General features: G+C 43.3%; 1 long non-coding RNA gene across 1 annotated transcript in view; it reads right to left on the reverse strand.

Annotated features, from left to right (window-relative positions):
• Positions 1-390: 390 nt before the first annotated feature.
• LOC146810366 (uncharacterized) overlaps positions 391-25756 on the reverse strand; it is a 103174-nt gene continuing 77808 nt past the window's right edge. Inside the window, exons 2-3 of the long non-coding RNA XR_014965679.1 lie at positions 4269-4333; positions 391-501 (exon numbers count right to left, since the gene is read on the reverse strand). This is a non-coding gene — a long non-coding RNA (uncharacterized LOC146810366). The remainder of the gene's footprint in view (positions 502-4268; positions 4334-25756) is intronic.

Genomic DNA, 25756 nt, shown 5'->3' on the forward strand with positions numbered 1-25756 from the left:
GCAGGAGCATCCCGGTGCTGATATCAGTACTAAGTGCATGTCTATCTGAACAGTACATGCTACATATTAAGCTCAGAGCGCTCCACTCATCAACTAACAGGGCTTATTGCTCAGCACAGAGCCCATTGAACATTATGGGACCCCTCTTTTATACAAGATCCCATGCTCACTAAGGGGTTCATTGGTGAGTACAATGCTCCCCATCAGCTCAGAATGTCCTTCACATCTCCAGTCGCCATGCAGAATCCTACCTCTACATTTGCTGGTTGCTTCATATTTTGAATGTTATACATATTCATTAATCTGTAAAGGTTTAGGAGAAACAGAGGAAAAACAATCAACACTTTGTGCAAGTGACTTCTAACGTGAAGAGAGACACACACATACATACCTGGCAGAATAGAACATTTGTCTATGGAGAGAAGCAACTTCCCAAAGAAGGCACAAGACTTCAGAGACCGCATTTGCAGGTATTCAGGTTCTGGCACAAGGAATATCTGTCTAGAATTGAGGGGACAGTTTCAGAAACATCTTAAAGTTGTATGTGTCTCAAGTGCAGGAGACACAATGGCTCAAGTATAGGGGAATATAAGGAGTACCTATCAAGAAAAAAGACGCAGTCTTGCAAAGAGAGAAAGGGAGAGTACATGTTCAAGGAGAGTGATCATGTCAAATCAGAATGAAGAATGCAAAGATAGATGGATCAGGTAGAGAGAGATGAACTTTTAAGTACTACGGAACATTTCCAAGGAGAGAGAACATGCCCAAATACATGAAAAGCATTTTTCTCGACACATGCAACATCTCTAAAGGCAACGGCGGTGGGGAATGTGTTCAGGCGTGGTAGGTGTTTGCTCAGAAAATGCATGGATTACAAAAATGAATTGGGAGGGGAGAGGACCAAAGTGGAGGGTAAACTGGAGAGCACAGAAGAGGAACAAGATTTCAATCCCCTAGTTCCTAGTTTAAACCGATAACTGCAATCACACACTGCTCTTTAAACACATGTGCTTCACACACTACTCAAAGCCCTACAAATGCACATGCTGTATATGTCTGTAAATGCACCTCAACTTTGCACATAGCTCTGTAAATGCACTGCTGCTATGCTCTGCATCAGTGTCACTGTTGCTCAAGCAATGAAACACTGACATAGCTCATGTAATGTACCTCTAAAAGCTGCACTTGAACCCAGTGGCACCAAGGCCCAGGCAAAGCTCAAGCAATTAATTTACGTTTTGGCCTGTAGCACCCTCTGATTTCAGAAAAAAACCCTCCCCTCACATATAGACCTCCCAACATCTGGGAGCTCACTTGCTAAGCAGTACCTCTTTTACTATACTTTTAGGAGTGTAGGCCACAGATGTGCAGTGTCGGTTTTCACAGGAATGTGAACTTAGACATGTAGCAGAAGGAGAACGATTGAAAGAGAAGTCGCTGAGGATGTAACTCCTCACTGAAAAAGGAAAGAGAAGTCAGTACGGTGAGGCAAAGGAGTTCCCTTTTTTTACATATATAGAAAGGTACAGACAGTTACATATGGACACACACATCTCAGTCGTAACCATCTTAGGTGTCACAAATCTTCTATTATTTGGTCACTCCTGATTTACATTGATGTTGGAACGCCTCTCGAGTCTCAGTCAGCATAGCAGGTTATATCAAAGACATCTGTAAAGCTTGCTGCAACCCCAGAGTAGGAAAGATGTCTAGTACGTGTCTGAACTATGATCAGGGAAGGGGCAGTTTTGTGAGGAGACTTATTATATGCAAAGTAGCCAACCAGCAGTAAATTGTAAAAAAAGAAAAACACTTCTTTTTTATGCACTTCATTCCAACCTTGAAACATATTGCATTCTGGGACTCATTGGCTCACGGTTATAAAAATAAAATGAAATACCAAGCCCAGATACGCAGAAGGCTAACAGCTGAGCAGCCAGCTATAGATAAGGTATTGCAGGTGTCATGACATCACTTTACATTTCTGTGCTCTAACATAGAGATGTTTTAACTTTCTCTTGGAAATCTAATTTCAAACCTTAATACATGCTTGTAAAGTTAACAATCTGGGCTTTTATAAACAACAGGTAACTTTAGGCCTCCTATTCTGTTTTTAACTGTGGGCAATAAGGGAGGCATCCGTAGTGATAAAGGAATTTCTCACCTGACTTCACAAGGACATGCACATCTCTCCTGGAATCCAAGCTGGGGTCAGAAGGCAGGCTTCAGCAGCTCTTAAAAGTGAGGTAAGGTTCTTATAGTTCTCTCCCACCAGCAAGGGAATGAAGGGGGGTGAGGGAATGAAGGGGGATAACGGGGGTGAGATACTGTAAACCTTTGATGGTCTAATCCAAGTTACCTGTTCAGCAGAAAAGTCATGTTCTTGCTGGGCCTTTTGTACAGGATAAATAAAATACACCAAAGTGCAGGAGAAGAGTGCACACGCAAGCGGCTCTGGTCTGACCAAGGTGCCATTCTACACAAGAGCACAGAAGTCGCTGCAGAACTCTGCCTTCAGCCTGTCTTCTCACAGCAAATAAACCATACGCTGGGTGGAGACTGCTCTATCATTGTGCCTGCAGTTCCCACCCTCTACATTGACCTTCCTTTCCCTGCCTGTTGCTCTGCTGTACTCATCCCTCCATGGGCCACATCAACCAATGCTCCAGTATGAGCAAAAGAAGCCATGCTTAAAACGGCCACGCCTACCCTTGTGACATCACTAAGCCAGACTGTCCTTCAAAGGTGAATAACACCTTACACCTACCCAGCACATGTGTAGTTGCCCCATTCCCCAAAAACTTGAGAACGGTTTTTGATCATAATTCAGTCAGCTCTGTGATGAGCATCTTCCTGGTATTTCTCTTTTGCTCATCCTGCTGACTCCCATGCAACTCGTAGAGCAACGTCCCTGACAAACCCTTATTACCAGTCTCAGATGCCATGTACAGTGCCGGAGGAGGCCTCCTAAAAATCTGGTCCCCGCGCTGCGGAAGTTGCGGGGTCAATTTTTACGCCACTGAATCTACAAGGTACTATTCAAAAACTCCCCATGGACTGTGTTAGTTACACCATAAACACAAATAAGAAAATATATATCGTTTAATAAATATAAAAATTAATAACACAAATCCAGACACGAAAACATATACATATATCAAGTCATGCCAATCAAATTAGCATTGATATTTTAAATTGTTAGATTTAAACTGAAATTATGAGGCATAACGTGATTTTACTGATTCAATTGATTTTAGAAAGCTTCAGCTTTTCACATGTGGATCTAACGTCTGATGGTGTATGTTTAGGAATAGCAATCAAATTAGCATTCATATTTTAAATTATTTGATGATTTATTTTCTATTTATGGTGTATAAATTGATATATTTTCATGTTTTCATGTCTGGATATGTGTTATTAATTTTTATATTTATTAAATGATGTATACATGTTTGTATTTTTGTTTATGGTGTAACTAGTTTTTGCACAGTCCATACATTGTGGGTGGGGGTTTGCATTGCACCTTGGGGAATTCTTATTGTTTGTTTGTCTTTGTGATTCTCTCCCCTTGGTTTTGATGGGGCCCCTCTCTGTTTTGGACTATGGATCTGATTTAGATCTTGGCGGGACTCCAGTCGTCCTTCAGCAGTGGAGAATCAAAGTACCCCACCAAGCTGATGGTATCCCACCTGCCGAATTTAGATGTTTGCTGGCTGAACCACCATCAGCATTGACAGACTGTTTCTCGTCGCATAAGCGGAGCACCGTTGTTGAGGCGGCGGACTCCTCTGATGACTAACAGAACTCCAAAACTGTCCGGTCAGTGGGTATGCACTGAGCCTATTTAGATGTCCCCGTTGGGCTGGCATTGTCCCAGTGGCAGTTTGCTGATGAATTGAGTCTCTGGTAGAGTGGAGACTGGTAAGCACTACTGATTCATGTGTCAATACACATATATGTTGTGTTTGCTTCTAAAATATATGTAGGTAATGTGTGATGCCCCCCTTCTTATATATTGCATAACACACAAACAACACACACACACTATTGAATGCACATCCACAGGCATCACAAGCACAACACCCACGACCACCACAATAACATTAAAAAAATGAAGTGTCAATACAGGCGTGATCATTTTACCTTGAATGTACTCTAATGCATTACACAATATAATAAAATGCATGTAAGACCAATGTAAAAATACATGAGACTAAAGCAATTGTCAACACACTATTAATAGTAAGACAAGTGTAAAAGAAGCTTACCTTAGATCTCTGAGAAAACGGACTTGATTAGCATTGTGGTCGTGTTGGAACAGCAAAGGGAGGACCTGTACAAGTGGTGTTCAAGGTGGAAACGAAAGAGGGAAACAGAAAAAAGTTAAGTTTCCACCTCATTGCCTTCGATTCCACCAACTTAAAGTAGTAGGTATCCCTATCACAATTTCCTGAACATAAAGGAACATCATTATTAGCCCTGCAGTAATCTTGGCTGGTCCCCCATCGGCAACTGTTTCTGCCTATGATGCATCGACGTGGGTGAAAATTCCTGATAGAGTCAACGGGACTGGGGTGGTCTTTCATCCATGGAACCGCTAACATCAAAATAGAGTATAACAAATGGGGTAACCCGTAAAGCCACTGGACCCGGGTCGACAATGGTACAGAAAAACGGTCACAGTGGACAAATATTTTTCGAATAGCATAAAAGATCGAACATAGATCAAATGCATTAATTAGTTCAGACGTCACTGCAAAAAACAAGTAAATGCTTGTGATTTAATTTTCATCATAAGATGCCATAGTGTTTGGATGAAGCGATACCAAAGGGAATGATGGACAGAGCGCTTGAGCAAATCAAGCACTCACCCCCAGTCAACTGATCTGGGTTTAATCTTCATCATCATTCTTTAGCTCACTCTACCACCCCAGTTCAGACATGGCCATATGCAAATCAGTCTGACCCTGTGCCTCATGGGAACAGTCCAGCCCGAACTGCCAAGCCATGTCTCGAGGGTTATGAACCCGAAACCGGTCCCAGGATGCTTGTTTCCGGTCCAGGGAAGACATGGCTTGGCAGTTCGGGCTGGACTGTTCCCATGAGGCACAGGGTCAGACTGATTTGCATATGGCCATGTCTGAACTGGGGTGGTAAGAGTGAGCTAAAGAATGATGATGAATGTCTGAACTGGGGTGGCAGAGTGGGCTAAAGAATGGTGATGGATCAAACCCAGATCTATTGACTGGGTGTGAGTGTTTGATTGGTTCTGATGCTCCGTCCATCACCACCCCCTTTTGTACCATAGTGTTTGGATGGTCAATGTAGGTGATGTCTCAAGTAAGGATCTCACCACATAGTCCTTAATATTCTTCCCTTTATTGAACGAATGCATGGGGGGGGTCCTGTACCTCCAGATCATCAGCAATAATACGCCAGTGCTTGTTGACAGCTAGCCTGATGGCGTTGCTACAGGTATTAAAAGTCGTCACACAGTTCATTCTATCTTTATTGTCAGTGGATTGGTCTCTGGGCGTGAGTAGTGTGTCACGTTGATTAAACTATGCCCTTTTCCTTGCCCTCTTCACCATCCTTCTCGGGTATCAGGGGTCAAAACGTTGACACATCTTTTGTTTTCATCAAACAGAGGCAACAGAGACATGCTAATCTGTGTCTAGAATGTTATGTTTATAATTATATGTTGCTTGTTGCCAAATAAAAAGGCGGATTGGTCCAAATAAGATTTGGATGTTTCTAGAACCACATTACCTTTCCGTACCCGCACATCATCACTCAACTCTCCCTCAGCACTCACCTTCCACCACCTTTTCTTCTGAGCACCAATGTGTATCAATGACGATTAATATCCTAATATTATATTATGATTTTTTTCATTCTATATCTATGATGAAAATTAAATTAAAATTTGCTTGTTTTTTGCAGTGACGTCTGAACTAATTAATGCATTTGATCTATGTTCGATCTGTTTTGATATTCAAAAAATATTTGTCCACTATAACCGTTTTTCTGTACCAACATCAAAATAGAGCGGATGGACTGCCAAGTAGCCAGGTGGTGAAATCATTGAAAAAGTGACTGTGGGACCAGATTTGCAGAGTTCTAAATCTAGCACTATGTATTCTGCCACAAATGTGGGTCTCCTCATGCCTGTCAGTGATCATCCTGGGCCCTCTCTCTCCACAATTTTGTGAGCAGCAGAGTATTTCCCCCAAAACTAAACTACTCATTCAGCATTTTCCCTATATTCCATCTGCTTCAGATTGATGGCTGCCTGGACTGTCTCATTCATGTCAGTCAGCTGTTGCGCCTCCAGCTCTGCTGTTTCTCCCATAAGCTAACTGAGTTCACCCCGCAGTGATCTAAGGATATCATACCCCTTTGTAATACATTTGCCTTTGAGGATCACATTGAATGCTTTTAATAAGGTGGATAAGTGCACAACTAAGCCTCTATTTATCTCAAAATAGTTCAGCATAGCTTGACTGGTTTCATCCATGAAAAAAGAGTGAGCTATAGTGGTAGACTGAAGTTGCCACTGCCTCTTTATCCCTATAGTAGAGGGGAGGGTTACAGCCAGAGTCACTGGAGAATGGTCTGATAACATGCAGGGCTGATGAGCAATAGAGCCCTTTCAGCCACCAACTTCTCTTGTCAGTAATCCTAATCAGAAATGCAATCTTGCTGATGAGACGTGTGCAGAATTATGACAAGTGTACAGCTGAAATGATGAATCACAAGTGCGTAGCTGATCCTGTAACTCAAACTGAATTGCTATGTCAGTCAAGACAGCAAGTGCTTGTCTATGTCTACCTCCCCTAGCGCCAGTTGAGCCAATCCACCTTCTTGCCTACTGCTTCAAAATATTTGGGAAAGTATATAAAAAAACTGATGAATGTGATACTTGGATTAATCTTAGCCACTGGTAATTACTCGGGCAGCCGATAAAGCCATCATTATTTAGCTCACAATGCCAGCTCAGTTTGGACCCAGCAATATGCAAATAGGTCTTGCCCCTGCTCCAATCAGTCCAGTCTGAACTGCCAGGCCTGATTTTGTCCTGATTGGAGCTCTAGAATTGGGTATCACTTGGTTCCAGTTGTAAAAAGAGCACATGACCCATGTCTGGGCTTACCCATCATGCTTGAAGCATTCAAAAAGTGATGGGAAGAATGCGTGAATTAATCTCAACCTCTGGTAAGAACTCGGCAGCATCCAAGTCCATTGTTATCTTGCACATTATGCCACCTCAGTAGGACCCTGCTTTATGCTAATTAGTCTTCACCCTGCTCCAATAGGAACTGATCCGAGTGAACTGCCAGGCCAAGTCCACTCTGATCTGGATTACAAGCACCTAAGATCCGTTTCACCCTGTTTGGGGATCTTCATTCAGGTTCCAGTGGTACAATGAGCACAGGACCACATCTAGGAATACCCTATGCACTTAGGCCGTCACAATTCATATAGAAAAAGTGCTGAGAGGAATGCTTGACTTAATCTCAGCCACTAATAATTACTCTAGGTCGCATCTCAGTCCATTGCTATTTTGCACTCAATGCCACCTCGGTTTGGACCCAACCACGTGGAAATCAGTCTTGATCCTGCTACCAATTGGAAGAATGCAGTCCAAAATGTCAGGCCAGGTCTTCGCTGAACTGGAACAAAAGCAACCTAGGACCGGTTTCACTCTAATTCGGGGTCATCAGTCAGGTTTAGATTGGTTATAGTGGGGCTGTGTGCACTGGACCCACATCTGGAAATACCTGTCCCACTTAAGGCAGTTCACTGATGTATACAAAAAAAATGATGGATTGCATGGTTGAATTAATCTCAGTCACTGGTAATAATTAAGGCTGCATCCCAGTCCATTGTGATTTTGCACATAATGCCACCTCAGTTTTGACTGAGCCTATATGCAAATCAGTCTTGTCCTTGTGCCAATCGTAACAGTCCAGCTGAAACTGGTATGCGCCAAAATTGGTCCCATATATCCAAAAAGCAATTTTAGCAATCCTATGTAACAACTTCTAATATTGTAATCATGCTGGCAAGGATATCACATTAGTTTGCTGTCACATGTATACATGCGAAGTACACTTACTAACCAGAATTAAAGTCATAAACAGAACATTATGCTTTTTATAATGTTTGATACCACCAGATACCAGAACATCTCAAATTATGAGAATGATCTGCAATTGCATATGTAGTCAATGCCTGCCCAGCATGGGACCATGCACCCTCCACCAGGGGTACACTGGGCGCCCACTCATCAACAACAGAAACCAGAGAAGGTACTCCATGTTATGATGGACATATCTGCTGACGACTTGAAGGGACATATCCGCCGGCGACTTGACCGGACATCTAGGAAGAAGTATCCTTACCAGCTTGAACCCCGTAAACCAGTAAACCTGAGGTTGGATCTTTATTTGCCTCATCCCCATCTCCAGCGATTTGACATGACGTATTTTAAAGTTTCACATGTAAGACATCAGGTCTCATTGTACATCCACTTCCACGCCCATCTCTATGTTCTTGTCCAGGGACTGGTTCCAGAATAGTCGATTTGGCCTGACACTGCCAAGCTCCTGACATACATAGAGCATTGCCTTGTACACACATATCCTATTGAGGCAGCTTCACAAGGCCATCCCTCCCTTGGTACCTCTTGGTCTCTATAATATTTTATTATTGTTTTCTGACGAATGTGGCACGCTCACCGAAACGCGCGTCAATCACACCAAAATCCTTCGCCACATTTCTTGCTTTTTTGTTTATTATTGATATTATTGTTTCTGTTCTAGTGTGGCTAAGAATTTGCACATATTGTCTCTATGTCTTGTGATACTCTATTGTCTGTGATGAATGATTGTTTGTATACTAATTGTAATTCAGATGTGTAAATCAATCTTGAAAGCTATAAAATAACCCATAGGCATAAAATCCTTGGTAATAACCATTGACACAAATCACTGTTACTGTTTGAACGTTTACTGTACTGCATGATACCTTTTTTAGCCAATCTTTAATGATTTTTTTAAAAGAATAAAAAGACGTTTTTTCCATCTCTGATTGATACATTAAAATGTCCTGTGATAAGTTCTTTGCTTTAGGTCTGTTTCTCACTTCTATTTGACCATATTGTTGCCTAGCGATCTTGATTTACAATGGTATTCTCCCTGTTCTAGGAAATTTTTATCGGTAACAGGGGGTCCCTATTTTTTGCACTAAAACAGGTCCTACTTTTAACCATCATGCACTCTGGGCATTGAAAGCGTACTTTGAGGTGACCTTTAAAAGGAGGGTTTAGGACTATCAAAAGGGGTTATTTTGACAGGTCCAATTTGCAGTTTGAACCTGTACAGCCAGGTTACTGGTCGAAGGTCTGCAGTCTTTTTTTGCATAATCATTCTAGTTGTGGTACAATTCGCGCTGCAGTCGACTAGTGATATTTAACTTGCAAGCCTTGAATACTCTTTGTACCACATACTAGGGACATACAGTTAAGTTAAATAAGCCAATTAGGAGTGTAGCCAATTTCGACGTGTCCTAGGTTTAAGAGCGCATGCACTGAGGCCTGGTTAGCAGACTCCCAGCGCACAGACTCAAAAAATCAGCTGCCTCAGTCCAAAAAAATGAGGATAATCATCAGAAAGAATCATTTTCATACACACTCAAAATAACAAATTGTGAAAGTAAAGTCAATGACTCCTAAAGATCTGATAAAAATCCCCACTGCATCATATAACTCAACTTTGGTAATGTGGTTTGTCTCAAAATTAAAAAGAAATGATACCAAAATCAGTATCCAAAAGAAAATACTAAAACAGAAAACTGGCTGAATTGAAAAATGCCAAAACATCACTGGTAAACATGTCTGACAGAAGACATGGAAGAATCCTTAACAAAGACTGAGATGGGTATGACCCAAAGCATCAAGAGAGACAAATACACTGAGTGACCTTGTCAAATATATTGGGAAGGCATTTAACCAAATAATTTAAATTTTAACATCTTAAAATGCCTATGCAACCAAACACCTGGCAACATTCTGAGTTCTTACTACTCTTCTTTTTGTTGGGGTCACATACAGACAGCTTCTAGCCGTCTATTGTCTAAGACATATTTTTGAAAATACCAATAGTTACAGTGGGCTTTGACTCAACCCATTGCTTGCCATGTGTTGAATTAGTTATCAGTTGCATTTGCTGGCTGTTCTTATTCGATGGCTTTCCTTCCTTCTCTTGCGACCGTACCTCCCCTGGGGCATAGAACGTTACCATCCTTTTGACTGAATGACTAGCATCCTTCAACTGCTTTTTCTTCCAATGCTCCCTGGGACTGCATGTGTTTTCTTGCTCTTTGCATCTTGTGCTGCTCCCCCCCCTGAAATACTTCCCTGCGTCTTCTGTGTTGCTTTCTCCTTCTTCTCTACAGCTTGTCCATTGTTTTCAAGTTCCTCAATTCCCAGCTTTTATTTTGTTCTTATTTTTCTCCACCCTCGCTGCCTCAAGCCCCTCTTTTGCTCCCTGTCATCTCCCTCACTCCCCATTGCTCTCCCACAGAAACTTCTCTTCTGCCCACTTCTCTGTTGCTCCCACACCTTTCCATCCTAATGTTTGTGTTTAAAAATATTGATTTAAACATTTGGTTGAAGGGCTATGCACCTGCAATTTGCCAGCCATGACGCTCCTTTGCCAAAAGGCTATTGCATGCTTTTAAGTTATCTTTTTTATCTACTGCTTCAATATTGGCATCTGCCACCTTGGTACATTAGATACAAATTGTGCTACATCACCGCATATGCATTTGTGGAAACAAATGCAGGCATATACTTCTTGCAAATGGATGTCAGAGCACCATGCAAGTATGAGGACACAGTCATCTGTAGACGTCGTTGCAATTTCGTTTTTTCAAATGTATGTAGAGGCTACACAGAATTGGCACAGAACATTTTTTCTTTTTTTGTCAATGCTGAACAGCACCAGTCGAAACATTGACAAAGCCAAAAGGCCTGCAATGATATTCAGATGGTTAGGCATATTGCCTTTGTAAATGCTTGTTATAATAGGTATCGCACAAGTAAAATTATGCTGCTGCAACAGGATGACAGTGATGCTGTTGCAAGGCCTGCAAATTTATATTTATATTTTAATTTATCACACTAATGATTACCTAGCGATGTCCTGGTGCTGTGACTGCAAGCCTCCCTACAGAGAAGAATTTATTAAAATACTTTCGGAATCGTAGGAGATTGGACATGGGTTGAATATCATGCGGTAGATTGTTCCGTGCCTGAGCAGTAATTACTAAAAACACCCTTCCGCCCTCTGTGAATTAGTAATATAAATAATAATAAATCCTCTTGTAAAGCGCCATGGTTACCCCAACCGCTGTGTCCCCATGCTGGGCTAAGAAACAGCAAGAACTAGGCAGAGAGGGAAGACTGAGAAACAAATAAACCGGACTTCAATGAGCAAGCAAGAGAGCCCCTCACTAAGGAAGCAGCCAGTCTTTCAGTTTTTCCCTGAATAGGGATTCGGAAGGCTCCATTCCCAGAAAGTCTGGCATGGAATTCAACAGAATTGTGGCGAGAAAGCAAAAGGAGCTGCCCCCCCTGCGGGCTCTGCTTTTATATGGGGGACTGTTGCCAGGCGAGCCCCAGAATATCTGAGGCTACGAACAGGACTAAAGGAGAACACCAATGAAGGCGATCACTGTGGGCCTGTGCCCTTCAAGCTTTAAAAACAGAGTTTGGAAAGAGATCCTCTTATGAAGAGGGAGCCAATGAAGGCTGGCGAGGGCTAGGCTGGAAGAAGCCCTCCTGGGAAGATCTAGTACCATCCGGGCAGCAGTGTTTTGAATTCTTTGCAGCTTTATCTATCTCCCCTTCATCACACCTAAGTAAAGGGCATTACAGTAGGCCAGCTGAGAGGTGACAAGAGCATGGACTACAATCTTCCTGGCCCCTAAGGGGAGAAAATTCAAAATCTTTCTAACAGTTTTCGGGATGGCAAAACACTGTCCAGCAACATTCGAGATCTGCTTTTCAAATGATAACTTAGAATCAATGAGGGTTTGGGCACTGGAGTCTGACCCAGTGCGGACGGCCACCATGGCGAGGTCCAGATAAAGGGAGCCTTCCCTACAATCAGGACCTCTGGTTTATGGCATTGAGGCGAAGACAATTGCTGGGCACCCATTCCGCCCACTCCATGAGACAGGATTTGAATTGTCCTGCCATGCCTTCCTCATCCGGTGACAACACAACAAGTTGAGTGTCATCTTCCTATGAGGCAAAACTAATATTATGCCTCTCTATTAGCTCCGCCAGGGGGCACATGTAAAGATTGAATAGAATCGGGCTCAGAATAGAGCCCTGAGGTACCCCCTAGGGAAGAGTCAGAGTATCGGAGAGGAAGGGCCTTTGGGCTACCTGAAAGGTAGGTTGTTGCAGATAAGAGGCCAGCCATCACAAAACATTTGGGAACATTTACGAGATTTGAAGAAGATGAAAATAACAGTTTAGATGGACTATATCTTTTGAACATCGTGGATGTGTAGTTTGCCCAGTGGGTTGGTAAGGTTGCACTATAACAAAAGCAGAGAGTCTTGAAGACAATTCTTTCATGAACAGGGAGCCAGTGTAGGCTTTTAAGATGGATGGAGATGTTATATTTGCGAACGTCCAACACAAGTCCAAATGCAGCATTGTGAATCAGCTGCAAAGGATGCATTAGATTACTGGAAAGCTGACAAACAACGAATTACAGTAATCTAACTTGCTGATGTTCTGAGATTGTACTAGTAGTTGCCTAGAAGTCTAAGGAATGAAAGGTAATATTTTGTTAACACCTTCATGATATGAAAACAAGTAGCTGTACATTTCATAATGTGTGGTTCAAAAGACTTCTTGGGACCAACTATGAGTCCCAGGTTGCCAGCAGTTGCCGTTGGGTACGACTTGTATCTAGGTCTTAAGGCCACCAAGGAGAGGACCAGCAGAAAGGGTTCCTGAACACCAAGAGATCAGTTTTGTCAGAGGTTAGTCAGAGGGAGTTAACATTCATGCAACTAGCCTCCTTGATTAGACAGAATTTGAATTGCTTTTGCAGGGAGCTGAGGTTACCATCCATGTATAGGATGATCTGAGCGTCATTGGTGTAAGAATGAAACTTAAATTTAAACAAAGCAATCAGTTCAGCCAGTGGAGACACTTACACATAAAAAATTGAGGAACCAAGAGTGGAGCCTTGTGGGACCCCACATCTCAGATCTCTAAAGTCACAGTATAAAGCGTCAGTTGGACTGTCTTTATTCTAGCGTTCAGGAATGAATCAAACCACAAGAGAACTTTTCCTTGGATTCCTGCCTGCTGAAGTCTGTCCAGAAGGATAATGTGTGAGGCAGTATCAAACGCTGCTGACAAATCGAGCAGAATGAGAGCCACAGAAACCCCTGAGACTAATATCACCTGAATAGAATTGCAGCAGCCATCAGCATGTTTTCAGAGCTCTAAGTAGATATATATTCAAAACATTGTTCTCTTCTATAGATTGGAATAGCTGGGAATTAACCTAGCTTTTCCAGGATCTCAGTGACCAAGTAAAAAAGAGAAATTGGACAAAAGTTTGCTGGAATATTGGGCTCAAGGGATGCTTTCTTTATCAGAGGGACCCAAATAGCTCTTTTGAAAAAAGATGGGACAAGGCCGTTGTCTTTTGGATTGTTGAATATGGCAGTGAAAATGTTAGCTGAGCAAGGGTCCAATGGGGAGCCAGAGCTGGCAGTCTTTATTTTAGCGGGGGTTAGGTTAGGTGAATAAAATCAGATTAGAACAAAAGGAGGTTTTTTTGTCTACCTCCCAAGGGGCCACTACTAGAGAAGCCTGGATGAAAAAAGACAAGAGGGTGGCAGTTTTATTATGGATAAACTCTGCTAGATTTGAACATAGTTTTTGATAGGCCCAGGCAGAATTTCAATTATGCCAGAGTGTTTGGAGTGAATTTGGTAATTCTGCGTTGCTCTTTGACGCAGGATTACTGATAATAATATGATTACTCCTGCTTACATTATTAAGAGAAATTTGGGGGTAAGCAATCCTACTCTGAGAGCACATTTACCAAGCGCAAGCTGACGATTGCCCTCATTATTCATGTTGTGCTGAATTTAGAACTATTTCTTAGCACAAAATGCATTCTTGCACCCATTTTGGATGTGGTGGGTATTTTGTGCTAAGAAAATAGTGCTAAATCCCAGGAGTACGTCAGGGGAGAACAGTCCTACCCCAAGAGCACATTTAGCGAGCGTGAGTGACAGTGACTGCTCACACTAGCTATTCATGTTCCTTTAAATTTAGCACTTTTTTTTAGCTCAAATTGCATTCTCACGCCTGTTTTGGATGCGTGAGAGCATTTTTGCACCAACAAATAATGCTCACCACAGATTTACTCTTACCTAATCTTGTGAATTCTTAGGTAATTCTGCTTAATTACACTACACTGAATTAAGTGAGCTATGCCCACCCATATTATTTGAGTGGAAAGAATTTTAGGTATGTAGGAGTCGCCACTGACTAAAGATTTGTTCTTGAAGAGAGCACTGTTTTGATAACAAGGGGCTTGGAACAAAACCTTGTATGTAGGGCCGGCTGTTGGGCGGTGCAACCAGTGCCACTGCATCGGATGCTGAGTTCGGGGTGGGGGAGGGGGGGGGGGCGGGGGAGCATGCGTGTTTGCAAGCATATTCTATTTTTAAAAGCACCCGCTGCACTAGTCCTCCTTGCCTCCAGGCAATTTTCATACAACAATAAAAATGTCAAGATAACTCCAGTGATTAATGTTCTTTCTGGAGAGAAATCGTGTTTTGTCTAGTGGAAGTTTAGACTCCTCATAAAGTAGTGTAGAGGGTTAATATGTCTGCTGCAAAGGACGTGTACCATGCAGACCACACAGTGCATTCAATGTAAATAGGTCAGTGCTTTTGTCAAAAAGATTATTTGGTACATGCAGTGTATAAGTTAAAATCCCAATATAGAACAGAGAGATAATAAATGTCATCAAAGAACTGCATGCAAACTGCAAGGTATAGATTAGAGCGTTATGATTTCCCCCCAGTCTTGCATTATTCTAATGCTGCGAAAAGGGTTCATTTTGGGAAAAAAAAAATAATGTCTTATTTTATTAAATATAACTCCCCAACCATGGTATTATGTTTTAAATTCTAAGTGTGTGCTTCTCCACACCAAGCAATCAAACTATACTGTCCATCAGTATGGATGACATGTGCCTCCTACACCTTGTAGTCCTCTGTCTTATGTAACATTTCCTATACACTGACTTACACACATGCGACTGATTGTCTTTGTGTAATGTGTGTGTAAAGTGCTCTGACACCCTACTCTGATATGAGTGGCGCTATAAACCTAATTAAATGCATCTGAATGAGAGAGTGGTTAAGGAGACTTTGAGGGGCACTGTTAAAGGGTGGTTGTGAGGGAATCCATGGCGAAGGTGGTCAGTGGGGGCACCAACAAACATTATCACACAGGGCGCCATGTGCGCTACTGCCGGCACTGCTTGTACGCCTTGAGTTCTATCTTATAATCTGGGCATGGACATAACAGAGTCCCTAGTCCCTTTCTAACTTTTTGCATTTTTCTTTAGCTAGTGTGAAGTCAGATGAACCCCATGGGTCAGATGGAGGTTTCTGGTTGGCATTGCCCAATTTCATAGGTAGGATGTCATCGAGAGCTTTGGTGATACAATTGTTCAAGTGGTTTATAGAAGAGTCAATATTACTGTCCAGTTGTACATCTGGTTGTGTAGCATCAAGAGGAATATTTACTTTATCAATATCTAACATAGATAATGCACAAATTGGGGCTTTGCAGTCGCCCATACATTATTAGGCTTTAGATCTTCCACAGGCAGTTGAAAAGAGACAGCCCTGTGACCTGTTCACCATAGCTCCATAATGGAATCAATTCTAATGTGATTAGGTTTAGCTTAAATTTGGTCTAGTATCTGTCCTGCCACATGGGTAGGTGACAGGCATGTTACCTTATATCAAAAATAAAGAATATATTAATGAGATCTCTGGGCCAGATGTACGGCCATTTTCTTGCGGTTGCAAACGGGAAAAGGACCGTTTGCAACTGCAAACTAGGTCTGCCCTATGTACAAACCCTATTTTGTGAGGTGGAAACTGTTGGACTTGGCCCTTTTTGCAGGGTCATCACTAAACTTTTTGCCTTTCTCCTTGCCTTTTTTCTGGCATGGTGTTGGTGGTTCTAGGACTTTGGGCACTTTGGCACTGCTGTCCAGGGTTAAGTGCGTGTGCTCTCTGTGTTAAAAATGGTAGGATTGGTTTACACCTGTTTGGCCTACTTAATTTACCTGTCAGTCCCTTGTAAAGTGGTATCTCATATACCCAGGGCAGGTAAATTAAATGCTACTGGTGGGCTTGCAGCGCTGATTGCAGCACCCACAAAAGTAGCCTTTCAAACCTATCCAAGGCCTCTGCCATTGCAAGGCTTGTGCGCGCAGTGTTACTGCCGCTGTGACGTGGCACCAAAAGCGTGCGCCATGTCCGTGACCCCCCCTCCCTTTTTACTACATATCAGTCACCCCTAAGGTAGGTCCTAGCTAGCCCTATGGGCAGGGTGCATTGTAGGTAAAAGATAGGACATGTACCTTAAGTGTGTGACATGTCCTGGTAGTGACAAACAGCCATTTTGGGTTCTAATTACTGTGGGGCTGCCCTCCCATACGAATGCATTGGGGATTCCCTGATAAGTGTTTCAGTGGTAATCCCTGATATGAGAGGCGCAGCCTGGTCAAGTTTGGTATGTTTGGAATAGTGATAATAAATGCTACGCAATGGTGTGTGCAGATTTATTATAACTATTTTAGAAATGCCACTTTTAGAAGTTGCCATTTCTGTGTGCTATGTGTCTGCCTGCCTGATGTGAATTGCATGTCTGGCTTGTGAGTGACAGGGCTGGTGAGGTGTGTGTGGCTCCACTAGGGGCAGGGTGAGTCAGCGCTAGGCTGAATGGAACATCTACATTTTGAGTAGTGGGAGGGGAAGTCCCTGGTCCCTAAATAGGATGGTGCCTGCCCTAGTGAATGCTGGCTCCTCCCCCTGTGGTGTGTCTGATGACGAGCCCCTACCTCCAATAGGGAAGAAGAGCCTTGTAAACAGTGTGCTCCAGAACCAGTTGGAACTGGTTTCCCCAAGCCCTTTACTCTACAGACAAAGGAAAATGAAGTATAAATATAGGGGCTGTGACCCCATGAAGGTGGTTCTGCTTGTGATGTTCCTGACTTGAAGGGGGGGGTGCTGCTGCAGGGGCCCAGGATGGTCATGTGTGCTGACCTGTGTGCTGCTCCTTGGGCCCTGCCATGCCCCTTGATCCCCAGGACCTTTGCTGCATTTTGCGCCCTGTAATCGCTTTACTTTTAAGCTTTCCCCAAAGGAGGAGGAGAGCATGGGCTGCGCGGCACTGAGCTGCAACCCCACATTTTCATCACCTTTAGTGGGAGCCCACCCCACTTTATATTTTAAATTAAGAGGGAGCCTACCCCTCATTGCCGCCAAAAGGAAAAGAAATCGAAGGCCGCCTCGATCGTGAGGCCAGGAAGCCAGGCAAGAGCTGCCTGACTGTGGACGGGGCCTGGAGCACGCCGCCGGAAGTGGCCAGGGCTCCCGTGAACTGTGGGAGCCCAGCGGGTAGGAGAAGCCAGGTAGGAGCCCACCCCGCACTGGCGAACTGAAGAGGACAGTCCGGCGGGAGCCCACCCCACCTTCGTGAATGCCGCGTAGAGCGGCCAGAGCAGGAATCCAGGCGGGGCTCCTGTGATGAAGATGGAGCCCCACGTGTTGATGCGCCGCAGAGAATGGGCGAAGAGAGAAGGTGAGAGGAGTCACCCGAGGAGTGGGGGCTCCCCTGTTGCCTGCCGCTGAGACCGTGGGGAGCAGCGCAGAGTTCCACCGAGAGCTGGTGGGTGGGGCTTGAGTCGAGTGAGGCACAGGGCACAGTGTTGATGCCTGAGCAGTCCCACTGTTGCGGGCCGCTCCAACGTTGGGGGCCACTTCATTTGCAGAGACGCAGAGCTGGGCCCCAGAGAGCCTGGGCCCCATTTGTTCCTCAGTTGCGCCACCGTAGCGGGCAACTGCACCGTTCTGCAGGTACCAGTGGGGGACCCAAGTGCACCGTGGGAGCAAAGTATGTTGAGTGTCCCAGAGTGGGGTTCCCCCGAGGCACATTGTCGGTGACTGGAGCCCCTGGATGGGGCCCTGTGGGGCCCATGCCCATTTGGCCACATTGGTTCTATAAAGTCCCTGTGTGGGACAAGAGAGGGCACAGTGGTGCCAGGCCTTATTGGAATCACAGCTGCACGGCAATTAGCGTCAGCTGCTATGTTTAGGCCAACAGTTCTTTAGGGGATAGATTCTTTGTGGGTGAGAACGGGGTGAGTCCACCCCATGCCTGTGCGCACTTTGGTGGTTGCTGCTGAGGCAGCCAGGGGGCCCTTTGTGAGGTCCCCCTTAGAGCCCTGACTTTGTGGTTGCGGTTTATATTTACTTACCTGCTTTTTGATGGTTCTTACCGTGGCCCGATTGGCCCGGTCCTGTATATAATCTCCTTTGAATATTGCCCGTGCCATTTGGCATAGTGTAAATGTGTGATTATGTTTTTAATGTGTTTATGACAATACAAAGGCTATTTTTTTTATATAACCTGGTGTGGAGTTTATTTTGTAGTGTGCCTAGTGTGTTGCTGCTGTGTGTGTGCGTTGCGCAAACGCTTTACACATTGCCTCTGAGATAAGCCTGACTTTTCGTGCCAAGCTACCAAGGGGGTGAGCAGGGGTTATCATCAGTGTGTAACTCCCTTGCCATGACTAGAGTGGTGGTTTCTGCCTGGCTTAGGCGCCAGCCCTAGCTGACCAGAAATCCCATTTCTAACAGCAACCTATTACCGACTCGCGAAATAGGGTTTGTGACTCACTATCAGGAAGGGTTGTGCCTAATAGCAAGTCGCACTTCAATGTACGATTGTTTTGTGACCGCAATTGCGGTCGCAAAACACTCGCAGTTTACCACCTACTTCAAGTAGGTAGTATGCCACTCGCACATGGGAAGGGGTCCCCTTTGTGACTGGCAGTGAAAGAGCAGTCCCACGGACCACCGCCTACTCTTAAAAAAATGAAACCAAAACGTTTCATATTTTTTTTTTAAATGCATACCGTTTTCCTTTAAGGAAAGTGTGCTGCATTTTTTTTTTTAAAACTGCTTAATTTAAAAAGCAGTAACAGACATGGTGGTCTGCTCACCCCAGAAGGCCACCATCCCTGGGAGTGCTAGCCATTCCCAATGGGGTTGTAAATTGCACCTGTCGTGTAGCTCCTATAATAATTATACAGGCTCTGCTGGTTAGACAACATACACTGTAGGATTGGTGCCAGACTGATTCTGGACGCCCCCACCGTGTATGTTGGCCTCTTGTACTAACTAGCTCACAGTGCCACTAGACTCTCCTCTTACCAATGAGAGAATAGTTCTTGGCAACCATCGAACATGACAACCCTGATCCCTCAGAACCGTGGAAACAATATACTACTTTTCGCTCAGTCACTCGTGCTTGCTCAGTTTCTCTCGGAGAGATACACAAAATAAAAAGGCTGGGCGTTTCCAATAAGTATTTATTGAACAGTGTTATTCTGGTGTAGAATAGATGAGCTGCCACAACCATTAGACAATATAAGATATAAATGATTAGCAGTAATATGAAGGTGAATGGATGGTATAGCTCTACCATCTTACAATAATCATGAATCCATACAAATAAATAAAACATGATAAAAGATGCGTACTCCTAGGATGCTTCCCTAACTAGATGTATCTAAGTGTACATAGCATGCGTGTAGGTGTTAAGCCAAGAATACCTCTAGGATTTAGTCAACCCCATTACCTGAAGTGAGAGACTGTGGGACCCCGTCCTGGTCTCGAGTTGCAAACCCCGTTAGGGATGTTAGACCACTGCGAGCTGGAGTATCTGCATACATGAACCTCAGCGCCTCTGGTCAGTGTGTAGGCTGGGAAGTCTTGGTCTCTTCTGCTCTATCTTAGATGTGATATAGATATACCCTTAGGTCTCCCCAAGGGTCCTACCTCGCTGTATTACTGTGTCAGCCTAAGGATGACGTCGGGCATGAACTTTAAACATAGATATTATACAGGAGATGGTCGTCCTGCTGTGCTTCCAAGAATCCTCATGCATAATGTATGAGATCTCGAAACCCACGTTCTGAATGCAGTGTCGTATCTAGGTAAATGGTCAGTCCCTGTAAACAGTTACAAGTGTAACGTAGGGAAGAATATAGGTGACGGGTAATGAGGTTACAGGGGACTATATTATGGTACCTATATGGAATATAACACCCACTCCTCTTCCGAATGCACGACATAGTTAAAATTCTAAACGTACTACTAGGCTGACTAGATACTGGTACGCAATATAGTTTAAAACATTAGTTTCTTGTTGTGCGAAAAAAAATGTATACAAAGTTCGAGAAAAAAAACTTTAAAACATTTGAATAGGAAATTGTCACTCAAGCCATAGCCCTAATGTGTCCGAAGATATAGTTTAAACTACTATGAGCCTTTGAAAGCCATGCATGCTCAAAAGAATGTCAATTTGTTAGGGAGTTCCAATTTGTCAGTTTGTTTCCCAAAAATAAAAGGTTGACTTTCTCCAGGCACACGACAGGCCAAATGAGTTAAATGTGTGTGTCCTGGCTGGTAAACGCAACATTCTCGTTGCCTTCCTCTGCAGACGACGGTCCCTATAACTCCTCACAGCTTATGTCAATTGAGCACAGATGATCTTTTGTACTGTCCACAAGCGATGCTGGGGCAGCCTGTGTACCATCCATGATCCAAGGCCTGGGTGTCAGAGGAGGAGCCGATATCCATACCAACTGTAACTGATACTACCTGTGGTGGCTCTAGGAATGCCGCCATCAACATTGGAATACGCTGGGGACACTGCAGAACATGGATCGTGATCGGGTCCAGTAAAGCATCAACGTCCGGTTGCTCACATGATGGGAGTGTCACACAGAGATCTAACATGCATTCTTCTCTGCAAAACAGGCATCAGAGGACAGGTAAGATGCAGTCCATCCAGACTGGTCTAAATGACAAGAACCAAGATGCACTCCCTTAGGCGAGGTGTGCCTAGATGTTGTACCATGCGATCACAGTATTTTCTCTCCAGGAGTACTCTTTCCATCTCCTTGGTGACTGGGACGTCCATTAAGTAGCAGAAAAATTACATTCAGGATACCTGCTATTAGAAGCAAGATCAGCAGCAGCCCTCCAAATATGCTTCCAAATATGGAGTGTATAAAGTTTGGTATAACTCCGAGGACCATCTGAAAGGTGCTTAATAGTACAGAACCTATGGTCTTAAATAGGTGGACGATGCCTGTCGTGTCAGACATGTTAAAGATACGATTTACCATTTCTGCAAAATGGAAGGGGCCGTTTGTACTTATGAGTGCCTGTATCTCTGCCAAAGACCTCACGACTTGAAGATCAAAAGTCTCTCGGGCGGAGGTTAAGGACATGGATTTCTGTAGAAGCATGGCTTTCATCCTGCTCAAAGCATCAAATTGTATTAGTGAAACATTTAGTGAAGGCCATAACGGAGCCTCTCTGACTGTATGTGTTGGTGGAAACAATACTTATAATACTTATAATAATGCTATGTGTGGTGTTGGTATAATTGTCTAAAGCGCCAGGATACCCTTCGGGTGACAGTATGCGCTATACAAATATGCCATACAATACATACAGCAAGTAACCCTGGAGCTCAAGTTTACCAGATATGAGATGCCCGGAAGCATCGCACAGCACGCTTGATCATTCCACATCAAGTAACTCCATTTGAAAGCAGCCTGAATACCGGAGTGATCACAGCAGCTGGGGCACCCCTCAAGTGACAGGATAAGTTCGCTACCAAACCATTACAGGCCCCATGAAGCATTCTATCCTGGCAAATGAGTGATCCACTTAAAGTATTCTCGCAGTTTGTACCGCTTAGAAACACTTCTTTTTCCCCACTCCGGCATCGAAATCTGTACGGTAATTCCCAAGATTCTTTGATGAATTCCCTACCCATTTCTTCATATCTGCCTGCCTGCATTTGTTCAAGGCAATATTGGAATTGAAAAGTAGTGACCGGAAGAGTTATATGGCCATGGATTAGCCATTCTGTGGACGGTGACTCAGCCACTGTAAATGCTAATCTGTCCAGTTTTTCAAAACGTTGCATTCTATACTTTTCTCCCCTCTGTGCCATGTCTATCTGTTTTTCTGTTAGATTGTACAAAGAAAACAGAGACGTGCTGTTTATGAAATGCTAGGGCACATAGCCTGCGCTCAAAGATTGCAGCGTCCAGCTTAATAACATAATAGAATGCACTTGTAATTGCCCGTGTTGTAATATGAACAAATCCTGTTCTAGTACATGAATAGCAGAAAATATAATGTTGCCTAGTGAACATATCCTGGAGGTTAGTGTGGTTGACCTATTGTCGACCACTGCTAGAGCTCTCTCTAAGTTTATACGATCTATTTCTCGTAATCTTTCCGCGGTCTCTTGTTATGATATATTTCCAAATCTCATCATAGATAGTATAATAGAAAAGTTTGTGACGTGGCTTCCAAGGACCTAATAAAAAATCCCATAGGTCCACATCCTCTGTAAATAAGGATAAGTGTTGTTTCACATGTGTAAGTGTTGAGGTCTTTAGTCAATCGAGGCATAACTTCCCAACACTGTATGATGTAACTACCCCTGGGTGTTGTCTCTGTACATACCATGGATCTGATCTGTTGATGCTAAACCCTTTGGTTTTACCCATGGATCGTTCCTAACAGCTATTGGTGTCTGTGGGCCAAATCAACCACCCCTTCCAATCTGATCTATTGTATTGCATGATCTCATCTAGCGTAATTCCTTCTTGTGATGTTATGTTACCCTCGGTGTGTGATGGTGTGGACATCCGAGGTGTAATCAAATCTTTGTTCTTGGCTATTCCAAGACAGGAAGTTTGTTGCACTGTTTCATTCAAAAACATTATTTACTGAGGAATAAAGGCATGCTCTAAATAGTGCCTTTTTCCTGGACCTGCCAGTCTCTAGTACCCCAGACAGATTTTAAGTCTATGGTGTCTTTCCATAAGTCGAAAGCTTGTTCAGACAACTGGGCAATAAAGGAAGCAGAATAAATCTGTTTGGTTTTTGTCAAAATATGTTTCTGTGCTGGTGTTGGTGCAACCGTATAATATTATGAGGCTGGGTCTGACATGTTAAAACCTGAAAAATATGGAAATTTCTGTGCAAATGTTTTTGAACTGCTTCTCAGTGGTGTCGCGCAATGAACCCCATTGGTGGTATGTGAAAACATTTTCTGGGATTGGCAGATTTATGCAGAAAATGATGACCATAATGTTGATAGCATAACATTGTTTCTAAGTCTAATGTGTCTTCCAACATTTCATTATTAGAAAAAGCAGCAGATTTTTCTGAATCAGACAACATATTATTTACAGTTTCATAATCCCAATCATCTGAAAATGTACTGGAGGTAATGATATCATTCAATGAAATTTTAAATAAATTTGGTATAGGGACTGCTGTATTGTTTACTGATGATAGGTCTCTTTTTTCACGATGTGATGCTAGATGTGATTTCAGAATCAGATTCACTTTTTGTGCTGCATAGTTTTCTCGAAGATAAGTTCCATTTATGAGCATACTAAAGACAGTTACTAAGCCTATCCAGAAAAGTATCCCAGTAAATACCCAAGAATATAGGTGAAGGGTAATGAAGTTATCCGGGCCTATATTATGGTACCTATATGGAATATAACACATCTGCCTTGTGAATATTAACGAGGCATGCAATTTGCGATTCCATTAGACACTGTTGCAAAATCCAATTTGCGACTCGCAAATTGGAAGGGTCGTACATCTGACCCCTAGTGCGTTACTGTCTCCATTTCTACCCACAATGCTGGATGGTGAACTTTGAAGATAGCAGGACGTAATATCAAATGCTAAATGTGCCTAAATGAGTCCGCATGGCAGCCCCATGCATGAGTAGCTTATCGAGACCAGATATTTACTTAGCATTCTGGGACTTGTAATGTTTTATAATGGACCAACTTATAAGACTAAAATGCATGTAAAAAACCTGAAGTGCATGAGCTGCTCAGGGAAAGGCCTTGGGCACTTGAGAGTTCTGCATTCGGTCACGTCCTCATGGCTGCTTGCAGGTGTAATTGGTGAGAGTGTACCACTTGCAGCACCCTAGAGATGTAAGATCCAGCTCTTGGCTGAGACTGCAGCACCTCTTTTCTTACACATATTGTTTCTCTCTCCTCCCCAAGCCCAACTTCAGTGTCACATCACTCTCAGCCTCAGAGGACCATTAGTAATGCAGTCCTACAGCCCCCACTAACACTGCAGTGCAGGGCCGGCTATAGGGCTGTGCGACCGGTGCCATCGCACCAGGTGCTGGCTTACTGGGGGCGCCGTGTTTGCAACTTTATTATGCTTTTAAAGCACCTGCTGCCGTGTTCCTTTCCTGCTGCAATTACGGGGCCTCACAAAAATTTGAAGATAACTCCTGTGATTAATGTTCTTCCTGGACAGAGATAAGAATTTTGTGTAGTTGAGGTTTTTCACTTATGTGAAGGTAGCACAGAGGATTAATATGCCTACTGCAAAGAACTTGTACCAAGTAGATTACAGAGTGCATTTAATGTAAATAGATCAGCAGGTTACTGCTTTTAAAAGAGCCTTCCTTTTGTTACTTGCAATTTATAACTTAAAGTCCTATTATAGAATGGTGAGGTATTAATTAACTTCCATCTTAGAACTGCATACACTCTGCAAAGTATAGAACATTGATTAATGTTGCAAAAAGGGTTAATTTGGGTAGAAATGGATTCTTATTAATAAAGAAAACTCCCAACGATGCTGTTTCTTTTTGGACTCGGAGTTTGAGCTTCTCCACACCAAGCACTCCTAAAGTATGCTGCCTACCAGTATGGATGACATATGATCCTACAGTCCTTTGGCTTATGTAACATTTCCTATACACTGATTTACACAAGTATGATTGATTGTCTGTGTAATGTGTTTGTGATGCAAAGTGCTCTGACATACTTTATTGGTATGAGTAGCTCTATATAACGAATTCAATGTATCTGAGAGAAAGTGGTTATGGAGATTTGGTCACTGTTAAAGGGTGGTAGTGTGAGAATCCGTGGTGGAGGTGGTTATTGGGGGCGCCAACTAACATTGTCGCACTGGGTGCCACCAGCGCTAAAGCCGGCCCTGCTGCAGTGTGGTACAGTGTAATGGGATGGTACATTTTGCATACCCCTTAATTGCACCAGGAAGGAATAGGTGGGAGGAAATGTCAACCTCTTTTAATTGTTCCAGCTGAGCAATAAACTACAGACTGCAAGGATGTTTGATGAAAGAAATATCTGCTCACACTGCCATGTTCACCAGTGCCAGGTTTAGCACTGGTGCTGCCCGATGCAACAATCTTTTTTGGCCCTCTTCCCATGACCACCTGTTTCATGGATTCCCTCACTACCATCCTCCATCAGTGCCCCTCCTCTCTCCTTAAGTGCTCTCTCACATG

The sequence above is a fragment of the Triturus cristatus genome, chromosome 7 (genome assembly GCF_964204655.1).
Source record: "Triturus cristatus chromosome 7, aTriCri1.1, whole genome shotgun sequence".
NCBI lineage: Eukaryota > Metazoa > Chordata > Amphibia > Caudata > Salamandridae > Triturus > Triturus cristatus.